Source organism: Falco naumanni, chromosome 8 (assembly GCF_017639655.2).
Source record: "Falco naumanni isolate bFalNau1 chromosome 8, bFalNau1.pat, whole genome shotgun sequence".
Lineage (NCBI taxonomy): Eukaryota > Metazoa > Chordata > Aves > Falconiformes > Falconidae > Falco > Falco naumanni.
The window spans coordinates 53,954,288-53,974,623 of record NC_054061.1 but is presented as its reverse complement, the minus strand read 5'-3'; the positions used below and the strand labels follow the sequence as shown (position 1 = coordinate 53,974,623).

General features: G+C 43.9%; 1 protein-coding gene across 36 annotated transcripts in view; it reads right to left on the bottom strand.

Moving 5' to 3' along the window:
• MAP2 (microtubule associated protein 2) overlaps window positions 1–20,336 on the bottom strand; it is a 235,905-nt gene that overhangs the window by 155,617 nt on the left and 59,952 nt on the right. Inside the window, exon 1 of one of the 36 annotated variants that reach the window (XM_040603942.1) lies at window positions 2,909–2,976. The exons of 34 other annotated variants lie outside the window; for them this stretch is intronic. The gene's annotated coding sequence lies outside the window, so the exon portion shown is untranslated. Of the gene's footprint in view, window positions 1–2,908; window positions 2,977–20,336 lie in introns of those variants that run through there. One more of the 36 variants, XM_040603935.1, reaches the window with a different exon arrangement.

Below are 20,336 nucleotides of genomic sequence, written 5' to 3'. Positions count from 1 at the left end.
CATGAAGTGGTATCTCAGCTGGGACCTGTTGATGCACTTTCAGCTGGCACAGTATGACATGGGAATCCTCCCTGGGTAGCACCACGGTTTAGCTGCCACAAGATGCTTCCTCACACCTTCCAGTCCATGTGGAGGGGAAGCAGGGAAGAAAAAAAGCAAAGAGAATGCACCTTGAAAATTGGCAGCAAGTGGTGTATGGACTGGGAACAGGACTAACACACACACACACACAAAAAAAACTCCACCCAAACAAAATCCCTGTAAATAAAGAGCAGTCGGATCCAAACCATTTACAGTTCATGATGACCTTGGACAAACAAATCAAATGTTTCTACCAGTCTAAGTTAAAGACAGCCAAACCCCTGACGTAGCTAGATCCATTCAACCTCTTAAAAATGGAAGACTTGGCCACAGAATTCTATAAGGTAAGAAAAACAGGAAAAAAATAATTTTAAAACCAACATTTCTGTCTTACTTGAAGATTCAGAGAAATGACACTGCACTAAACAAAGCCCAACCCTCCATCAATGCCCTGCTGAAGGCCTGGCTGCCCCCAGGGAAGAGCTGGGGGGGCCCCCCCCCCCCCCCCCCCCCCCCCCCCCCCCCCCCCGGCAAACCTCTCCCAGTGAGCTCCCAGCAGGAGCAGAGGCTCCAACAGAAAGGCCCAGCATTTGTGATCAAGGGATAGATGGCGCAGGGCAAAGCCCAGGCTGACAAACAGGCTTATTCATTTGCTTGCTGTTTATTATGTATAAGCACGGCGCCATCTGCTTTACTATACGCTTCAAAAGGCCGTAGCGGCGAGGAAGACAGCCTGTTTGCCACCCTCCTGCTGTGGTGGGGTGCACGGAGAGGCAGGCTGCCCCTGCCCCCAGAGCACCCGTGCTGAAGGGGCCAGGGTGCAGGGCAGGCAGGCGGGGACACAGCCGGGGGAACGAGACCAGAAAATGGCTGGGAAAAGCGGAGCGCTTTCATCCCACGTGGCCCAGTGACTCGGGGTCCCATCACAGCCTGAGCGCTGGCACTGCCAGCGAGGGGGAGCAGGGAGACTGTAGAGTCGGGGGGGGGAAGCGGGATTGCCCCCGTGCTCAGATCACCTGTTAACCTGGTTGTAACCAGAGCATCACACGAGCTGGACAGTGCTTACTGGCACACAGAGCTTGGCAGCCCGGCTGCTCCAGCAGTCTTAGCAAGAGGAGGGAACCCACATCCCTGCAACATTGCAGGAAACAAAGTCCCTGCTTCCAGGGCTAATTCTCCTTCTTCTAAAAGGGTCATTCCCCAGACTGAGGAAAACTACTGGGTGGCTTCAAACAAGGAGACATGACAACCTTAGGGTGCCTTGAGGTTGCCACCAAATGCAACAAAGCTGCAGGCTACTGGACTCTTCACTAAATATCCACAAGCACATCTCATGTGGTTTGGGGGATCCCAGTACTAGATCAATCACTCAACCCATCCCACTACTGATTACTGTCATCCTCTCCCCCATACACGCCCAGTCTGTGGTTGGTAAAGCCTCAGTGCAGCCCTGTGGAATCAAGTGCTAGAGAATTTCATATATATATATATGTATATATATACACACACCCCCCACATAACTGTGAAACACCCCATCTGCTCACGTTACAACACTTTAAATGCATGCAATTAACTGAACTGAAATGGCATAAGAATCTGGATCAGTCAGTGTCTTTTTCCCTGACTCCCACTATTTCCACCTTCCTCTCACCCTAACATATGGAATGCCATATGAATTACTGAATGGCTCATGCTAAAAGTGGAGGCCGTAAAACCTATTTTTAATACAGATTACGGGAGGGGTATTGTCAGTCCGTGGTGCAGCATTGTTTGCCTTACAAGCTTGGTCTGTCACTACTTCTGGCAAGCCCCACTTCCAGTGCTGACAACTAATCTCCAAACTCCTAAATATTTTTCCTTGGTGCTCTGAAACAAAACTCAGTCTCCTCCTGAGTTCCTTGGCAGGAACTTTGCAGGAATAACAGGTCAGGTGAAAACTGATGTAATGCAGTTTTTCCAGCCTGCTGCTGACTTCTGAAGTAGCCATGAGATGCCAACAAGGATGCCCAGTTTTCACTGTCAAAGCTACCAAGGTATTTATTAACCACATACATCAGGCTGTTAACCTGAACTTCCATGAAACGCCAATGAGACACACGTAAATTGTGCATTATCCCAAGAAGCAGCTAGAGTAGTGTCTATACAGGGTTTTTTGTCCTCCAGGAGGGTACAACTTTTTCATCCCCTCATTGAAAGCCCCTCCACCCTAAGGAGCCACAACAACACGGACAAAGTCTGGAGCAACCTGGTTTGTTTATATACTGATAATTAAATCCTGATGCAAAGCTAGGGAGACTCACAGTAGAGATCTATCATCAGATACACACAAAAATACAAAATCTCTTTTACAAAGCCATGAAGAGCTCCTACTAAGCATTTTGAAGGCAGGTCAGGTCAGACAGGTTATTATTAGCTCTGAGCAGCCCATACATCAAAGTTAGCATACATCACCTGAAATCACAATGGTTATCATGAACTGCATTTTCTCCTACCCTTGAAAATCAATTAAACCATTACCAATCTCATCTTTACAGCCAAATGCACCATCAGCAATGCAGACTCAATCCAAAACCAATGTCAGATAAACAGTTTCAGGTGAGGTCACAGAGAATGTAGAGGGAACATGCCAAAAGAAAGTGATTTCTGGACAGGAACTCCTTCCCTTTTAACCCATACAGGCCCATCAGAATTGGGCTCCACTGAAAGCATTTTCTTCCACAACAAATTTAGCAATTCGAAGAAAAGCAACTCAGAAAAACACATACACAGAGGACCACGAGAATGCAGTTTTCAGAAGTGATGCTCACGTTTGCATATTAGATTTTACCTGAGGAAACACAGGTGCTGCCTAGGCAAAATGGGACGCTGGGACCAACGCAGCATTTCCAGCTCTGCTGGAGACAGACAAGCCAGTGGTTCACAGAGTTCCCAGCAGTTAGGGAAGGGAAGCCGGAGGCACTGAAGCAGCTTTAAAAGTGTTTAACAAAGCAGAAACTGTAACTGATGTGTCATAAAGCACTATCAATTACCATGAAACTGTTACTTCATTTTAATGTACCAACAATCTAAGCCTGCTTCTTCAGGGTACCACCATTTCAGCAGCTTAGAGCTTCACACTTAAAATGTTTTCATATATTTCCTTTTCCCTCAATGAAAAAGAAATTCCCAGTCGTTCCTTCCTGGTTACTCTCTGCAGGACTCTGAAACTTCAGAAACGTTCTCACGCTTTTCCCTGCAACACTGAAATTTGTTGGCAGGGCTGTGCCTTCTTGTTGCGTATCTGCAGCAGATCAGGCTTTCACCCTTTACATACAAACTCCCTTTCTTCACCACCACTCAGTACTACACACATTTTATTTCACTTTCCTTGATGTAACCACAGATCAAGGGGTCTGAAGCATTTTAAAGCAGGGCTAAGATCCGACATGGACGAGGCACCCATGTAACGGAATAGAGATACCTTGTGCTCCCACAAAAGTTGTTTCCTCATTGGATTGGTACATATAAAAAAAGCATGTTTTTATTCCTCCAGAGGAGGCAGGGAAAAAAAGGTGGGCACCTATCTTTTACGGTCAGTTTGGCCAAACTCAACTGGAAAGGAGGCCCAAGCTGAGAGAAAACCACCAGGAAAAGCCAGCAAGAAATTAAAACCTCCAGTAGCAGTAGGGCTCAGGAGAGAGAGCATGTCTGAGATGGAGCCCAAAGAGAGAGATACCCCAACCTTGGTGGCCGAGGCACTGCCCTCACTTGGAGCGGCACCTCACATCCAGCCAAGCCCTCGGTCTGGTCGGTTGAAGCTTCCCCAGCCCATATGTTCCTCTGGCTCACAAAGCATGATATGCTATGCCTTCATTTTGGCAGGGGTAAGAGAGGGAGGGAGAATGGGGCAAATCACTTCAGAAGCTCTTGGCAGGCATATGAGTAACAAAATAAAGGCAGAAGTTACGTAGAGCAGGCCTGTGCTGCCAAGTGAAGTCACAAGTGGCTTGGTTTAGATCTGAGGGTTTTGGGTTTTTTTTAAATTTTTATTACTGTTGTTATTATTATTATTAGCATTTGGCAAAAGGAGCCAGGAAATACCTTGCTGGTGATGTCTGATTCTCCCAGCACAAGCCAGTTTGGAATGCTGAATGGCTTACCCTGAAAAAGGGAGAACCACAGTATTTCCAAGCCCCCAACTTTTACTGTCATTTAATTAAGCAGCACTGCAACAATTTTGGGTTTGTTTTTATTTTAGAAGTTGTTACATGACGAGAACAAATCCTCCCAAGAATGTTCACTTTTCTCCTCCTATTTTAACTGGATATGGTCTCAGGGAGAGAGAGAAATTTCCAAACATACACACTGATGAAAGTTGAGTTCAATCTAACAGGAAAAAGCCTCTGTTCAGTTAAAAGCCTTATAAAGAAAAGAATTCTGAAAGAATCCTGTCTTTCAGATACGTAAACACAAACCCAGAATTCACTGGTTCATCTGAAAAGTGAAATTCATAGTCCTACTACAGGATATAAATAACTCCCAGTCAAGCCAACGTGAATGACTTGCTCCCTGACGCAGCAGAACGTATGGTCTAACAGGGCATCTAATTTTGAAGGAACCTGTTTTTAACTTCTGGGCAAAGAAGAAGTTTAAGCTTAAAGAGGCTGAAAAATTATGTATGTTACTTACAAAAAAAAAGGCCCAGTTTAGCCATATATAGAGCATCAAATTCATAAAACACTAAGCAAGCCACCTACAAGCCTCTTGCTTGAAGTGAAAGCCAAAAATACAGCTCTCTCCTCTGACAGAATATACCCCTCCATCTGTTTGCTGCTTCAGGTCAGATTAAATACTGCAGCTTCCTAGAAAGCTAAATAAACTTTACCTAAAGGGACCCTCAAAACACTGACATGTGACTGTGGCTGGCTTTCTTCCTCCTCTGCAGAGTCTGGAGCCACAGAGTCCTATGCCACTGCTGAAAGACTCACCACACTCCCTGAGGCAGTGCTTCCTCTCAGCGAGCGATCAAGCCAAATGCTGTATCTTCATCGTGTTACCTAAAAGCAGTTGGATGCTTCCCCTGGGTGGACCCCAGGACCAGATTTCTCCATTTCTGCAAGTTGAGTTTTTTTCAGAAGCCTGGCTGCTGCTACACTTACATTTCACCCAGTCACAACGGGGTCCCATTTGCACAATCACACACAAAGCGGCGTTTTATACTCCCTTGAGCACAAATGGTTCCTACGGTCAAACAACCTTTAATCCAACACCCTGATGCCAACATCATGAATCAAAGTAACAAATATTTGGATAAATACCGTTACTGTGAACGTTTCACTGACATACTGTTGTAAAATGAGTGCTCCAAGTCTTTTGCTTGAAAGCACAGGACTTGTGTCTTCTCAAATGATGGAGAACCTCACGGTTATCATCTACCTGGTCTGGATGGGACACCAGCACTCTCCTCCCAGCACACCACACACAAAACTTGCAATAAGCCAACTTTCAATTTAAACCACTCATCTGTGCCTGTCCTAGTTTGCCAAGATGCATGTTACCTCCCCTTTCCAACCACTACTAAAAGCTGATAGCTGTTTACATCACTGCAGAGAAGACTATTTCATAACATACTGGATTATTGAAGCTTCTTCTTCAAGAAGAGTATCAGCATAATACTGTGACTTCAAATGCAAAACTAATCTTACTGAAAACTCTCCTTACTTAACTAAAACTGTAGCAGATGCAAGCAATAAAACTTGGGGGTAAGAAACATGAAATACACTTATTGAGGAGGATATTTGAAACAGTTTCTTAAACATCCTGTATAAATATAGCTGCTTCAGAAGCAGCTCTTATGTATGTGTGTTTAAGAAACTACTGTTATTTCAGAGACAGCATCATCATGTGCTTTACAAGGCTGCATGCCCAAATTGGCTCTGTTCTAATGTTTTACGAACCGTAGAAAATTCATTGTTGTTCATTCTTGTACCACCATAAATTCTTGACAGAATCACAGCTCTGATAACCAGCCATTTATAGATTGCTATTTCACATGTTGGTCTCACCTACCCATTTTCTTATAGCCATGGCTGACAGAAACCACAGGTGTAGGCTCTATATGGAAGCAGGAATAGCTAGATTTATAGGCATTACTAAACCAAATGAGAAGCCAAGGATGAACAGACCAAGGGAACCTGATGTGTCATAATATCTACCATGTCACATGTATCTCCTGGGGTTAGGAGAAAGATAATACTTAAATAACAACACCTACCTGGTTCTTCAAGAAGAAACAGGGCAAGAGAATCCACAAAAAAGCACCAGCCAAGCACAAGCTGGTTGATGACACCAATAACCCCGGTGTCAAGCCGACCAAATTACTCGGGAATATTTGCTAAATAAACACGAATCATTCTGTTGTAGCAGCCTTTTTCATCCTACACTTACATGTGACAGTTGTGCAACTGCACCAACATACGATAGCTCCCCCAGCTTGCTCACCCCAGGACACACACACTTCCTCTCACTTGCAGAGAGTAAGGTTTGCTTTTGAAGCTCAGACTCTCACAAGCACAGTGATGCTGCTGCAGCCACGTACACATGCACCAGCAAAGCCTTTAGCCCAGAAGAGGCACCTCCGTAAGCAGCGTGCTAAAGCAGCCCTGTCATTCCCTCTGTTATCTCCCCAGAGTCCCACATAAGACCATGAGAGTTCTGTGAGAAATTCACACACAAACAATAAACGAATACATAGCACAAAGTAACTGGCTTAAGTAGTCACTACGTTGTCACCCAGCCTACTTACTGCTAAATCACCATTCCTTTACCTCTATGGTAGAGCGAGGCATGTCTACATATAGAACAGTTTGGGTTGGAAGGGACCTCAAAGAGCATCTAGTTCCAAGGACATGTATGAAGAAAACCTAAATATATACCGGATTGTAACCTGGTGCAAAACTCCTAATACCCGAATCCAGGCAGGTTTGCTATATGGCAGAAATGCTGTACTCGCATTATAGAAAAACAAGTTTCCCAGTGACAACCAGGTGTTTGCTCATTTACATGCCCACCAGAGCTGGTGCCAGGCTGCATGACAAGCAGCAGGACAGCCACTGTACCCAGCAGGCCACGATGGTGCAAAGTACCACGTTTCTTCCTGAATTGAATGCAGTTCTACCCTTTTTCAACTCTTTCTTTTCCACCTCTCTTGTCCCTCTAAGCTGAAATATAAAAAACTCTGGTTTGCCAGAACTGCAGGGAAATGCAAGGACAAAAGCATGCTATTCACAATTCAGAAAATCTTGTCCTCTGAATTAGAAGCAGCCAAAGGCTGAATTCTCAAAGGCAACTTGCTGCGAGTACTTGATGTGGCCAAGGATAAAGCTGACAGGGCAGAAAAAAAAGCTCAGATTTAAGTAATCAATTGCTGTGCTGCTGAACCAAATGCAACTGCAGACAGGACTTCAGAATATTACAAGACACATTTTGGTTTCACTTGTGTATCAGCAGCATCTCCCTCCTCACCTGTGTCATACAGCTGCAACTCAGCTCAGCAGAGCTGCCAAAGCCAGTGCAGCCTCTCCAAAAACACCAGACTGATAGCCATTTCTCTGTGAGGATCATTTGGAGTTCATTCCCTTTGGCTACCCGGTTTGGTGCAGCAATAAAAACAACTGTACTTCAGTCAAGCAAGACCTATAAAAAAAAGACTAAGTTAACAAGAGTTAAGTTCAGATAATACTGAAGAGAGATGATTAAAGTATCATATTCTAAGATTTACAAGATTACTGTACAGAAAAGAGAATGTGTGCAAGAGATATGAAAAACAGGTCTATCAAAGCACTAAAAATCTAGGTAGTTATTGGAAGAAATTTTCTATCAGTAAGCACAGTGAATCAGAAATGAATGAGCACTAGGACAGGTGTATGCACTACATCCCTGAACCACAGCCAGGGAACTGGGGAATGAGCTCTAACTTCTGGCTAACCAACTTCCTTCACCCACCCAAATACTTACTTGCAGTTTTGACAGCTCCCAACACAGCTGCTTCTCCTCTCCATTATTGTGATTTTCAATTTAATACACCATAATTTTGTCCTGCCTCATTCCCTCTGAGCTAATGTCCTGCTGCTAGGGGCAGCAAAGAGCCTTTCTGCTAGATTTTAACCTTCCATTTTCTGTGATGTGCAAGGCACCATGGGGTGCATATTGCTACACTGCTGAAAGTTTTAATTCAGAAGCAATCCCATGAACACCTTCTAGGCACTAGCTGGGTCATCTGGTGAGAAAAAACAGCTAGGAAAGCACAAGAAAAAGACAATATATGCCATAAAAAGGCCAATCATTTCTTCAAGCAGCAGGGTGCTATTAGATGACAAAGTCTTGTCTCCCTTGTAAAGCTTGTCTGTAGTAAAAGGGCCAGAGGCAGCTCTGTGCTGATTTCATTCCAGCAGGCAGCAGCAAGGCTACACCAACGTGGATCTTGCAGAGCAGAGGTACTTTGGCTGGCGGGGAAGAACCACCACATTGTTCTCCCAGGGCCACCCTAGGGGCTGCAAGATCTCTAGTTAGGGTCACGTTCAAAGGCACCGTCTGTCTCTGTGCCCTCAGCTCTGCCACGGTGCGACTGCTCCTTACGTAAGATGCTCCCCAAGTCGGACAGAGAAGCCCTTTAACACGCTGCTGTTCCATCCAATCCGCCTCCCCGCAAAGAGTCTAATGAGGGCTGTTTTCAAGCAAGGTTAGGAGGAAAACAATTATCTTTTTTATTTGTATGAACACAGAAAGTAATTGAGCAGAGTACGGAGGGGTGGGCAGGAGGGAAAGAGAATGTGTGGCCTTTTTCCTCCTCCTGCCTATAGGTCTGAGCCTTAGAACTACTGGGGTAAATACTTCCGTTCAGTGGAAGTATCTGAAGTGGAAGAACATGAAAAGAAAGTGCAAGAATAAAACCTCCACAAAACTTTCCTGCCTTTTTCCTCGACTGTTTAGGGGGTTTATTTGGGTTTTGCCACTCTTGCCCCCCAAATCAAGGAGAAATTGCAATGAAACTGAAAATTTTTGTCCAACTACAAGATTTTCCTCTCCTGAAACGTGTCACATTGAACGAGTCAGGCCAACATGAACAACATTCTTGTAGGGAGTGTGGAGTTAATAATTTGCTTAATGGGGAAGGATTTGATTTGCCTCTTTCACATCCAGGCTTAGCACTGCTTACATGGCTCACCAGCAGTACCAAAAACCCCAATCCTGCAACCACCAACAAACTCATAATGGTGCTCAATTGCCCTGCAGAAGTGATCGTCTCTTACAATTTTACATTCTATATCATCTCTTTACAACTACAGCTTCTTCTATTCTTGTGCTCAGCCAGGACCAGGCTTCTTACCAGCACCACTTCGGTGCAAGAGCAATCCTTTCCCCATTTTGCTCACTTGTTGCAAGGCCTGACCCGATGCTGTGGTGCCCTGTCAAGGGAACAGTGCAGGAGTACGCTAACCCCCACACAGCCACCCCAGCACCATCTGGATCACAGGGCTGCTTCCCAGGAGCTGCTCCGCTTCCGCGGCTCCCTTCCCTGCCAGCAACTGCCATGGCTGCAGCAAGGCAAAGCAGGCAGCTTTCTAAAAGGGATTGATGTCTCAGCACCAACTCGGCCCAATAAGCAGAAACCAAACACCACTACAGCTCTGCCCCACATGCTGCCATCCTACCCTGCACCGAACGAGGACTGTCGCAGCGCGCAATGCTGCAGATCTGCCCTCTGCACTTTGCACATGCTTTGACTCGTAAGCCTCAACCAGCAGGCACCACACTGAAAACCTCTTAGTTCTTCTGCTCACAGAGGAAGTGCTCCTTGTCCATCTATGCTTGCTTTGCTCCCTCGGCACAACAAGGTATTCCACCCGAGTGCTTTTGTGAGCAAGTTTATGGTAGCTTATACCTATCAAGCCAAAGATATTACTGCTTATTTTGATAGCAGCAGTGCTCAGGAAACAGCTGAGAATGGGGCAGCATTGTACCAGGTACTGTACAAACACATGGCAAGATCATTTATATAGATACATAGGTGTTGTACAGTATCAATGTTTGTGTGGAAAATGAGCTGTAAAAGCGTACCACAAACAAACCTTCCAGCAACTCCAGGACCTCTTCTTTGATGTGGTAAAAATGTTGCTTTGCATGAAGTTACATGCACCTATTTTAATCTGGTGGGAACTTGTATAGCAGGAAAGATTTCAGAATTTGAAAATGTTGGTATTACTGAAAGACAGAGGAAGATCTATGTCCCAAAGAGTTTGCTATCTCAGTCATCATCAAATATCAAAGGAAAAGCGAACAACCAAACAAAAAACCAACCTTCCTTCATTTATATAGTATAAATACAAAATATCTCTAAACAGGGACTATTACATTAACTGCCTCAACTTCTGTTTAAAACAGCAGATTTTTTAATTATTTGAGGTGACTTGGGCTAGAGGGCAAAATCCTAGATGTGGCACAGAATCAGAATGTTATACCACGATTTTTTATTTGCTTGTTTTTAAAGTATCTCTTGTTTTAAACACAAGTAAAACAAAGTGCACAATCCCACTAACACTTGTAAATAACATTAAAAGGTTAGTATCCTGGTGTGTTAACATCAGTTTGAAAATTTGTTGTAAGGGATGGATCATAAACATGATTTTGAATGGTGATATTGTATGAACTCACTGTAGGATAGAATAATGACATCCTCAATGTGTATTGTGTTTGTCAACATCTTGTAATGCTATCCTGTTATCCACTGACACCTTGTGAGGCTGTGGACATCCTGTTATCTGTCGGCATCCTAACACCCAAGGAGGAAAGACAGATAACAAGAGCTGATTGAAACTGGTAACTCACCCAACTCAGCATTTTCTGGCAAAAGGTGATAAGTACACCTTGAGGAAGACCTACAGCCTTCCTCCCAAAGACCACCACCCACATCCCGAGGACCCCTGCCCACAATTCTTGGAAGAATTTGTGCAAGCACAAAAGACTGATAAGCTAATTAACGTACGAAGCGAGAGTAGGAGGGTTTAGGTAATGACTATGTATAGGCATTAATTGAATAGTCATTGTTTTAGTCACTAAGAAATTTTGACTTTGTTTTTTAAATCAATGGAATGATTTCCTTCCTGTTTTAACATTTATATAAATGTCTCTAGAAATGAAAAGAACTATTCACAACCTTGAAAGGATGGATTGTCTCCAGAATTCTGTCCCGTTGCCCGCCTATACTAGTTTTCTACTCAAGGCATGTTTTAATACTGACTAAATTATCCAAACTCTTACCATACTATACACACACACCCAAAAAAACCCAAACCCAGAAATCATGCCTTCTGGTAACTTTTCTTTCCATAGTAAAATATGTAAAAGCATAATATCAATAATGTCTTTCACACAGTTGTAGCAGCTGAGCACTGCATGAGGTCCCCTTCATCCTGATTTCAGCAGAAGTTCCTACAGCATCCTTTGGGATAAAATTCTTAAACATTGAGTTTACAAAGCATTTAAGGATCTGTATAACTTCAGGCACTTGGGCAATCCACCCTCACTTAGCACAGCACTTAAGCACTTACTGTAAATCATGTGCTTGGTGGCTTCACTGACTCAAGGCTTTAATGTTAAGTCTTTACAGGACTATCCAGCTTCCACAGTGTGACTGAAATATGAAGCCAACAGCTCCAGAAGTTACAGACCAAAATTGGCTTAGCTTTTTGAAGACAGTATGGTTAGCAGATAGTGTACCATAAGCCTATTATGTGCAGTACATGAAAAGCTTTGATTGGGATCAGATGTTGACAGGTGTCATTGACTTGCTGTTAAAAGAAATAAATGTATGTGTTTTTAGTAACAAGTAACCTTTGGAAACCAGCAGTAAATACAAGCACTCTTCAGGATGAGAGCAGGACTGAGCACAAGGGATGTAGCAGCAGGTTCACTACTACATACCTGAATCTGTGCAAACAGCATTGCAACTTTGCATCTGCTATACTTTTCAGTTATGGATTAGTCCTAGTTTTGCTCTAGTTTATCAGCTCTTGTCACCATGGCAGCACATCTAAAACTACCAGATACTTACGCCTCTCCTTTCCCTTCCTTCAGCCAACTTGGAACAGATTTGGAGTTGTTTATGTTTTTTATTTAGATGTCTCCCCCACATGCACATCTCCAAACGCTGAGTAACTAGAGGTGCTTCAAACAGCCAGGCTCTTTATTTTGCCCTCTGCAGGTCTCAAGGTTAATGGTCTATATGATTTACTTCTGGCATTGGTTCCGGCGTGCAAATTGAGCTCTGTGTCAACTACTTAACAGTTTTCATCACAAGCCCACCCGAGTCATTGGCAGGCTTGTTGCTGATTTAATTACTGCTGTTCCCATTCATCTAATCAACAAAAACAAAATAACCCTTAATATGAAAAAAAAATATTGGCTCTGAAATCCCAGGTATCAATCTTTGGTGTATCGACCCTTTATCACCTCGGTTTGGAAGTTGCAATAGAGTCCAAAACAATGATGACTTCTCTGCACCGGTTATAATACTTTTTTTTTTTTTGCCTCAGATGAGCAATTTTAAAATCTGTATTTATTAACCAAGAAACACTGTAGACAGGACAGCAAGATATTTCTCTTTCAGAGCCACCCAGTTTTTGCATACACAGAAGAAAAAGCTAACTAGGACACAACAGAGCATTGGCTGAAAACTGAGCCAGCAAAACATGCAGGCAGGACCAAGCTGTCCTTGGAAAGCCCCAGAGGAACAGAAGATAGTAAGCACATGGCTACACCATCAGCTAAGAGCCTGCCATCAGATCAGACTCACCCACCATTCATATTGTAAATCCCTGGCTCATGCTAAGAGGATGCTTCAACCCAAGCTCTCTGAACAAAGAGATTAAACATATTCAGCATCTTAGCACAGGCCCAGACTATTAATGTGGTCCAGACAGCTTTGGCATGGGAAAGGCAAAGCAAGCTACTGACATTCCACTAGCAGATTGGAGAAGATGGCTCCACTTAAGCACGTGTCGGGTGCTTTGATCCAGATACAAAGCCAGGCTTTCGTCAGCCACAGTTAGGTCTGAGGTGCTGCAGCCTACCCCATATTTCACACTGCAAAAACACCCAGAGCTAAGAGGTGCAAGAACTACTATAAAAAGGCAACAGTTTCATAGATCACCATGATGAAACATCAACATCTGTGACTGGGTCCCAGCAGAGGGGAGGAGAAGACAAGGAGGAACTTGAGATGAGGTAGCTCACACACTGGAAACATCCCAAATGAAACAGACAAACAGAAAATGAAGGACAGCACAAAGCAAACTGCTTTATAAAAAGCAGAAGTCCTCGTGCATTCCCAGAAAAGAATCACAGACTAGTTGAAGTTGGCAGGGACCTCTGAAGATTGTCTAGTCCAAACCCCTCTGCCCAAGCAGGGTTGCATTTATTCACATCAGCAAATATTTGTCCAGAAGCAACCCATTTAAAATAACCCTTTGGTCCAGTTTAATTAGAAATGCAATTAAAAGGTCACAGTCCTGCCTGTTAATCGGTCAGGTCAGTGGATGTTAGTCCTTTCCCACTTGAAAACACAGATTTTCACCTTCATTACGAATTGTATTGCAAGCCTCTGGGCTTTACGCAGCCCTTCACTAAACTTGTACCTTGTCTTGAACTTGACATCTGAGACACTACTTTGATGCATTCCTCAGGAGTACCCTAAAAGTATTTTCTGCTACAGATAAGAGTACAAGCAAATGAGTCAGCACACCCTGGGTGTGAACTTGTGTTGCTCTTTACTCCCTGTTCATTTTTCTAGGTGTGTTAGGAACAACCCCACTGCTGTCAACTGAATTACATCAAAGAAAGAAAGAAAGAAAGTGCACACAGCATTCTAAATGGACGACGCAGTATCATGTATTATAGCTTGCATAAAACACTGCACAACATTACAGGTTCACAAAAACATGAGTGTTCTGTGTGTGATTTATTAAACCATACTTGTATTCCTAATACAAGAGCAACACAAAAAGAGGATAAAAGTCTTCCATACAAGTACAAACCCACCCATTCTCTGAAGTCCTGCTAAAGCTTACACTAACACTCCACACACACCCATTAAAGAGATCAGGAAAAAAAAAAAACAAAAGAAAAAAAAAGAAAATAAATGGAAAAGGATGTAAGACAGAAGTCTGAGATACATAGCAGGTAAGGAAATAAAAAGCACACATCCAGGATTGTGATTTTTAGAAATCCAGGGATCAGTTCTCAGTCCCAGCTTCAAGCCTGTGCCACCTCATATTGATAAAGAGCACTTGCTTTAGCACAAAAGTCTCCAGCAAAACAACTGCCACTCGCCCGATGCGTATCAGGAGAGCAAGGCTATGGCTTGCATCGTTGCTGAGAATCTTGTCTCCTCACATAGGTCTCATCACTGCATTCCTTGCTATAAGACCATGCATCAAGCCTTAGTGGCCCCTGGCTGACATTTGGTGAGCGTCAGAGAGGCTTTCCCCACTCCTGCCTGGAAAGTGTCTTGAATTCTTTCTTGCTTTACACAAGTAGAGGACAAGAGAGATCCCCTGGTGACTTGAAGGGTAGAAATGAAAGGTAGGGCTCAGTATTATTAAACTGAAAGGGCAGCTGCCTAAAGGCCAGAAACTGGGTAGATAAAACAACTCATGTGGGTGAGTCCTTGCAGCATCACTTTGGTAATGGTTTTCTACCATTGAAAGGCACCAGGAGCTTTGGAGAATGCAATGACTCAAGGCCTTTGGCGTTTCTCAGTTAGCTGAGCCAACTTTAGGACAGCCCTGAGAGTATTGGTACAAACTGCCTTCCACCCACAGAAGCACAAGACATTTTTACTTCCTCTGATATTTCTCAAGCCCCTGAAGAATCTGCCTCAACTTTCTAGTCCACACCTGCATCCATAGAGGTCTCCTGGATGGATCCCACATGCTTCACCTAGAGCACTCATTCCCCTGCCTTACGGAGGAGATTAGAACGAGGGGGGGGGGGGGGGGGGGGGGGGGGGTGAGCAGAATCACAGAATGGTCAGAGCTGGAACGGACCTCTGGAGAACATCTAGTCCAATCCCCTGCTAAAGCAGGTTCACTTAGATCAGGTCACACAGAGTCACATCCAGGCACGTTTTGGACGTCTCCAGAGAAGGAGACCCCACAGCCCCTCTGGGCAGCCTGTCCCAGCGCTCCGTCACCCTCAGGGTAAAGAAGTTCTTCCTCACGTTCAGATGGAACTTCTTGTGTTGCAGTTTGTGCCCTGGGCACCGCTGAAAAGAGCCTGTCCCCATCCTCCTGCCACTGCCCTTAAGGGATTTGTGTACACTGATAAGATCCCTCTCAGCCTTCTCTCCTCCAGGCTGAACAGGCCCGGCTCCCTCAGCCTTTCCTCACCAGGGAGATGCCCCACTCCCCCCACCATCTCTGTAGCCTCCGCCGGCCCCTCTGCAGCAGTTCCCTGTCTCTCCCGAACCGGGGAGCCCAGCACCGGGCACAGCGCTCCAGATGAGCCTCACCAGGGCAGAGCAGAGGGGGAGATCACCTCCCTCCCCTGCTGGCCCCGCTCCTCCTCATGCCCCCCGGGGTGCCATCGGCCTTCTTGGCCACAGGGCACACTGCTGGCTCACGGGGCACCTTGCTGTGCACCAGCACGCCCAGGTCCTGCTCTGCAGAGCTGCCCTCCAGCAGGTCAGCCCCAGCCTGGGCTGGTGCATGAGATTATTCCCGAGGACAGGAGTTGGTTCAGTAACATCCCTTCTGCACAACCAAAAACCCAGAGCAGAAAGCTCTTTAAGCAGACAGACAGACAGCAAACAGCCACATTCACACCTGAGAGTTCTGGCCATAGCCTAGAAAAAGTTCATATGTAGGAGTATAACCTTAACCATACACATAATCCCCTAGAGTCTATTTACAGGCTTGAAAATTAAGACTATACTTGGATTATTTTTCTGGAGGGAGGAAGCCTATGATTTCCTAAAGTGATGGTAAATAGCAGCATTCCAAGGCAACTTTATTTACATTATTATTTAATGCCCACACTCCTCAGTTTAGCACTTGAAAAATACACACATTTAAACAGTCCACCTGTGGCACTAGCTATATGATCGATTTAACATTTTCCAGTCATCTATGGTTATTCAAGTGCAAAATGAAATCAGAATGAAAACACAACAGAAGCAAACACCTTTGGAGTTCAGAAATAACAAAAAGCCCCTCCTGTTCTTGAAGGTATTTTCCACTCACACCAAAGTATTTGTTGCTAGAATGAAAGCAAATGAGGCCCTTCACCCCAAAGCTAACTTACAAAACAGTTCATGGGGGGGAAGAGAGACATAGGAGGAGAGATTCAGAACAGAAGCGTCATCTTGCTGATAACTATTGTTTCTCTATCAAATAGTTTCCATCAGTGGGGACGATTCACAGCAAACACCACTGCCAGCCTACCCACAGCAGTATTTAGTCAAAGTGATGTTGCAGCTCTCAGGAATAACATGCAATAACCATATGATTTCCTGCAATGAAATGTCAGCCCCAGTCCAGCGCTAGTGCTGTGAAGGCTGCCGCTGTGCCCAGCGAAGATCAGAAACACTCCCTCCAACCCCCAGCAACACTTCAAAGCAATGGTGGCACCTTGTCAAAAGGGCAGAAGTCACACATCAAATCCACCACTCTAATGATGTGTTGTCATTGTAGCACAAAAAAAAATCTGCCAACATTTCATGTGAAAAAGGGCCATTTCAGCAAATGTTTTTCTGTAATTTATTTTTTCAAAATGCATGGCAGCATTTGTGCACTGAAAGCTTACCAGTATCTTAGTGGCTTGAGGGACCAGTACCCAGAAACCTGAAGGCAGATCCACAAATGCTTCCCCTTTCCAAGATCAGACAACCAGATGCACTCAGGCTACAGCAGTCAGGTTAATAAACATTTAAAACAATCTACAACCACTCAAGACACAAATGTAATGGGATGAAAATGCAACTGTTGCTAGATCTGACTTGTACAAACTGTACTTCAGATGCCAAATGACTCCTGGGGCTAAGTTCTCAGCATCTTTTCTCAACTATCTATGAGAAAGCAGGGATATTCATCTTCCTAATTAAGTATCTCATTACCATACTGTGGGCACAAACTGGGGTAACTGTTTGCAAGCACCAATAAACATCCATGGTCCCTCAGTTAGGAAACCCACACTTTGGCCTGTGCATATGCTGCATTCTTCTGCTATTTTGCTTGCTGAATGTGCAGCTTTCTTGATCCAGTCCAAAGACGTGGTTTGCAAAGTCAGGGAGTGGTAGAGCATGCCTGAAGGCCCAAATCTCCAAGTAAAGCCCCAGTGCTCCGAAACTGACAGTATCATCTGTGAAACAGTAACTGTCACAACATCATCTTGCTTTCCTCCTTTTGTATTTCTAGGAATCTGGCTATCAGAAGGCCTTTCAAGCACAGTTCCTAACATCATAAAGTCATATCTCCAACCCACTCTCCTGCATGATGTTAACTGTTTTTTGAAGAGTTCCCAGATTCCTAAAGTCTTGGGAAAAGGTTCAAACAGGCTGACACTGGTTTTAAATACACACATGCCTTTCAGCATGATATTTCTGTAAATGCTGCCAAGGTTTCCATTTATTTTAATGTAAAGTGACTGTTCTAAATGGCTCCCCTCTCACATCTCTACCCTCCTGCGCTCCTACTTGGATCTCCCTCCATTTCCTCACTCTGCCCATACATTCAGACCGCCTTCACTGACACCAGGCTTTAGATTGACTGATTCCTCTTGCACCCTCAATGTACATCTCCCCAGCTTTATTCACCAGTCAAGTGACTTACCAGGCCTGCTACTGCAACTACTTACGTGCTCACGGATCCTTATTCACATGAGTAAGGTGGTATATCAATCTAAGTGTTTGCAGTGTCACCAACAAAACAATTTTGACTACAGTAATACAGAATTACTTGGACCTGGCTTTAAGTTGGCAACAATAACCAGCGCAGCCAAGGCTTCACTCTTGTCTGTTCCCTTCAGCTCATGCTGACTTTATGATGTGGCTCAAAAGCTTTAATTAAATGTGATCAGGATACATGTTACCTTCATGGCTTTTGTTGGTGCCTTTTAAAACTGTAGCCTGTCTGGGTGTACAAACCAATACAGAACCACTATAGTAACAGCTTGCCAAACAGAAACTTCCTTTTTTCCCCCTTTTTTTAAAATTGAAAAAAAAAAAAAAAAAAAAAAAAAAAAAGAAAGAAAAAGGGGGGTAGGGGGTGGGTAGTGGGGGCAGGCAGTAAAAATAGAACTGGCTGGAAACCAGAGACCACAAGAAGAGCTGGCTTACAGGAAATTGCCCTCATCAGTTAACTGGATGGGAAAATTTTTCCCATGTATTACATGGATTGTGCAGAGACAGGATGGTTTTCCACACACACAGAAAAACATTATCACAGGACAACCTAGCTTGCGATCTTGTATGCTGGGAAGAAAGGGAATGGGGAGGCTTTTCCTTTTCAGCCCATACCAGCAAAGCAGAAAGTATCCCAGAAGATGCTTTGTCCACTGCATTAACAACTTTCAGTTACTGAGATTTAAAATAAAAACATTAAAATGCTTCAGCCAATATAAAGCATTGCAATAAAGTAAAAAAAACAGTAACAGATAACACCACAAAACAGAGGTGAAGGGCCCCTGAATTCAGCGGTTCTACGCATATGAGGGAGCTTTATTCATAGTAATGATGTCTTATTTGTTCAGGTCTTTACATGCTGTTTCACTGCAGAAGTATTACGCCTGTTTTCACTGTGCCACTCTAATTGAGCTTAATAGCACATTACTTAACAAAGGTCTACAGCTACAGGCAAAGCTTACCTATTGCCTTTTAATACAAAAATGCTACATTTCCTAACCTGCCAATACGAGTGGTTTTGTCACAGAATGAACAAACATTTGCAAAATTGTGGCTGCTATTGCATGATAGAGCCTGAGCCATGAATGAACAAATAGCTAAATCTCCTCCCAAACAGACAGCTTTTGTGATGTGCAATCATAATCACAATTTGGCTCTATCGTCTGGCTAGGACTTCAAGCAGCTTTTTACTAGTTATTCCTCAGTGCTCCACAGGCAGTAAACTGCAGGCTTCTCTCAAAAAAATGCCAAACTATTCACTGACAATTTGTTTTTGTTTGTGAAACCAGTTCTCCTGACAGCAATGCTACCATGTAACAACAGCGTGCTTGCTCCAAGGTTCTGCAGCACCGTAAGTGTATCATTAGCCGTTATTTTTTATATTGCTTGAGATCACTTGGGAAGTCAATAGCAGAGCTGGGTTTTGAGCTCAGCCCACCCAATCGCCATCTCCCTTTCTGTTGGCCATGGGACCAGCACACACAGAGGTATTATACTGTGCTCTGCCCTGCATAACAGTGTTCAAAACCAGTCATGGTCACAAAGTGAGTAGTTCTAGATACAGAGCAAACTTTGGATCAAACCTCTTATCATACTACTAAGAGCAAGACAAGCTAGAGCTGTTTTCCACCACCTGATAAGCTTCTATTTTCTCATTGACCCATGACTTTTAGGACAGTTCTATTATTTCCATTATGTGGCTTCAATATTGTCATACCTAGAAAAGCCATTCACCAGCTTGGACTAGGTAACTCCTCCATCCACAGCATTTTTTTTATGTACTTCTGAAGGACCACATTCTGCCCCTGATATGCATACTATCTAGCACCTTCTTCCCCAAACGCTCCCATTGCTACAGCAGCAATCTGCAACAAATCCAGTGCTGCAGCAGAGTTTGGCTCCTGGGCAGCCAGCAGAACCATGAAGGACCAGCAATGGTGCTAAACTACAGAGGTTAGCCGGGCTGTAGCCACAGATATGAAGGTCAAAATTATAGATCATAAGAAAGGATTGGTCTGGAGAAGAAGTTATATGAAACTGCAAACTTTAAACATGTAACAAATTAAACATCTGGTCTGAGAAATCTAGGTAAGTTTTCAGATTCTATACCTAAATGTACAGACAAGAGGTGGCAGTACTGTTACCTCCTGGTACTCACTCCCAGAATTATTAAGGCCACTGTTATACCTATGTTATCCATCACAATACAATCATACGCCAACTGCTCCTATATTTCTCTAACAAGTATCTTCTTCCATTTGTATTTTCAAAGAAAAACACTTCAAAGAAATAACCCATACTATGCAGAACGATGGTTTTC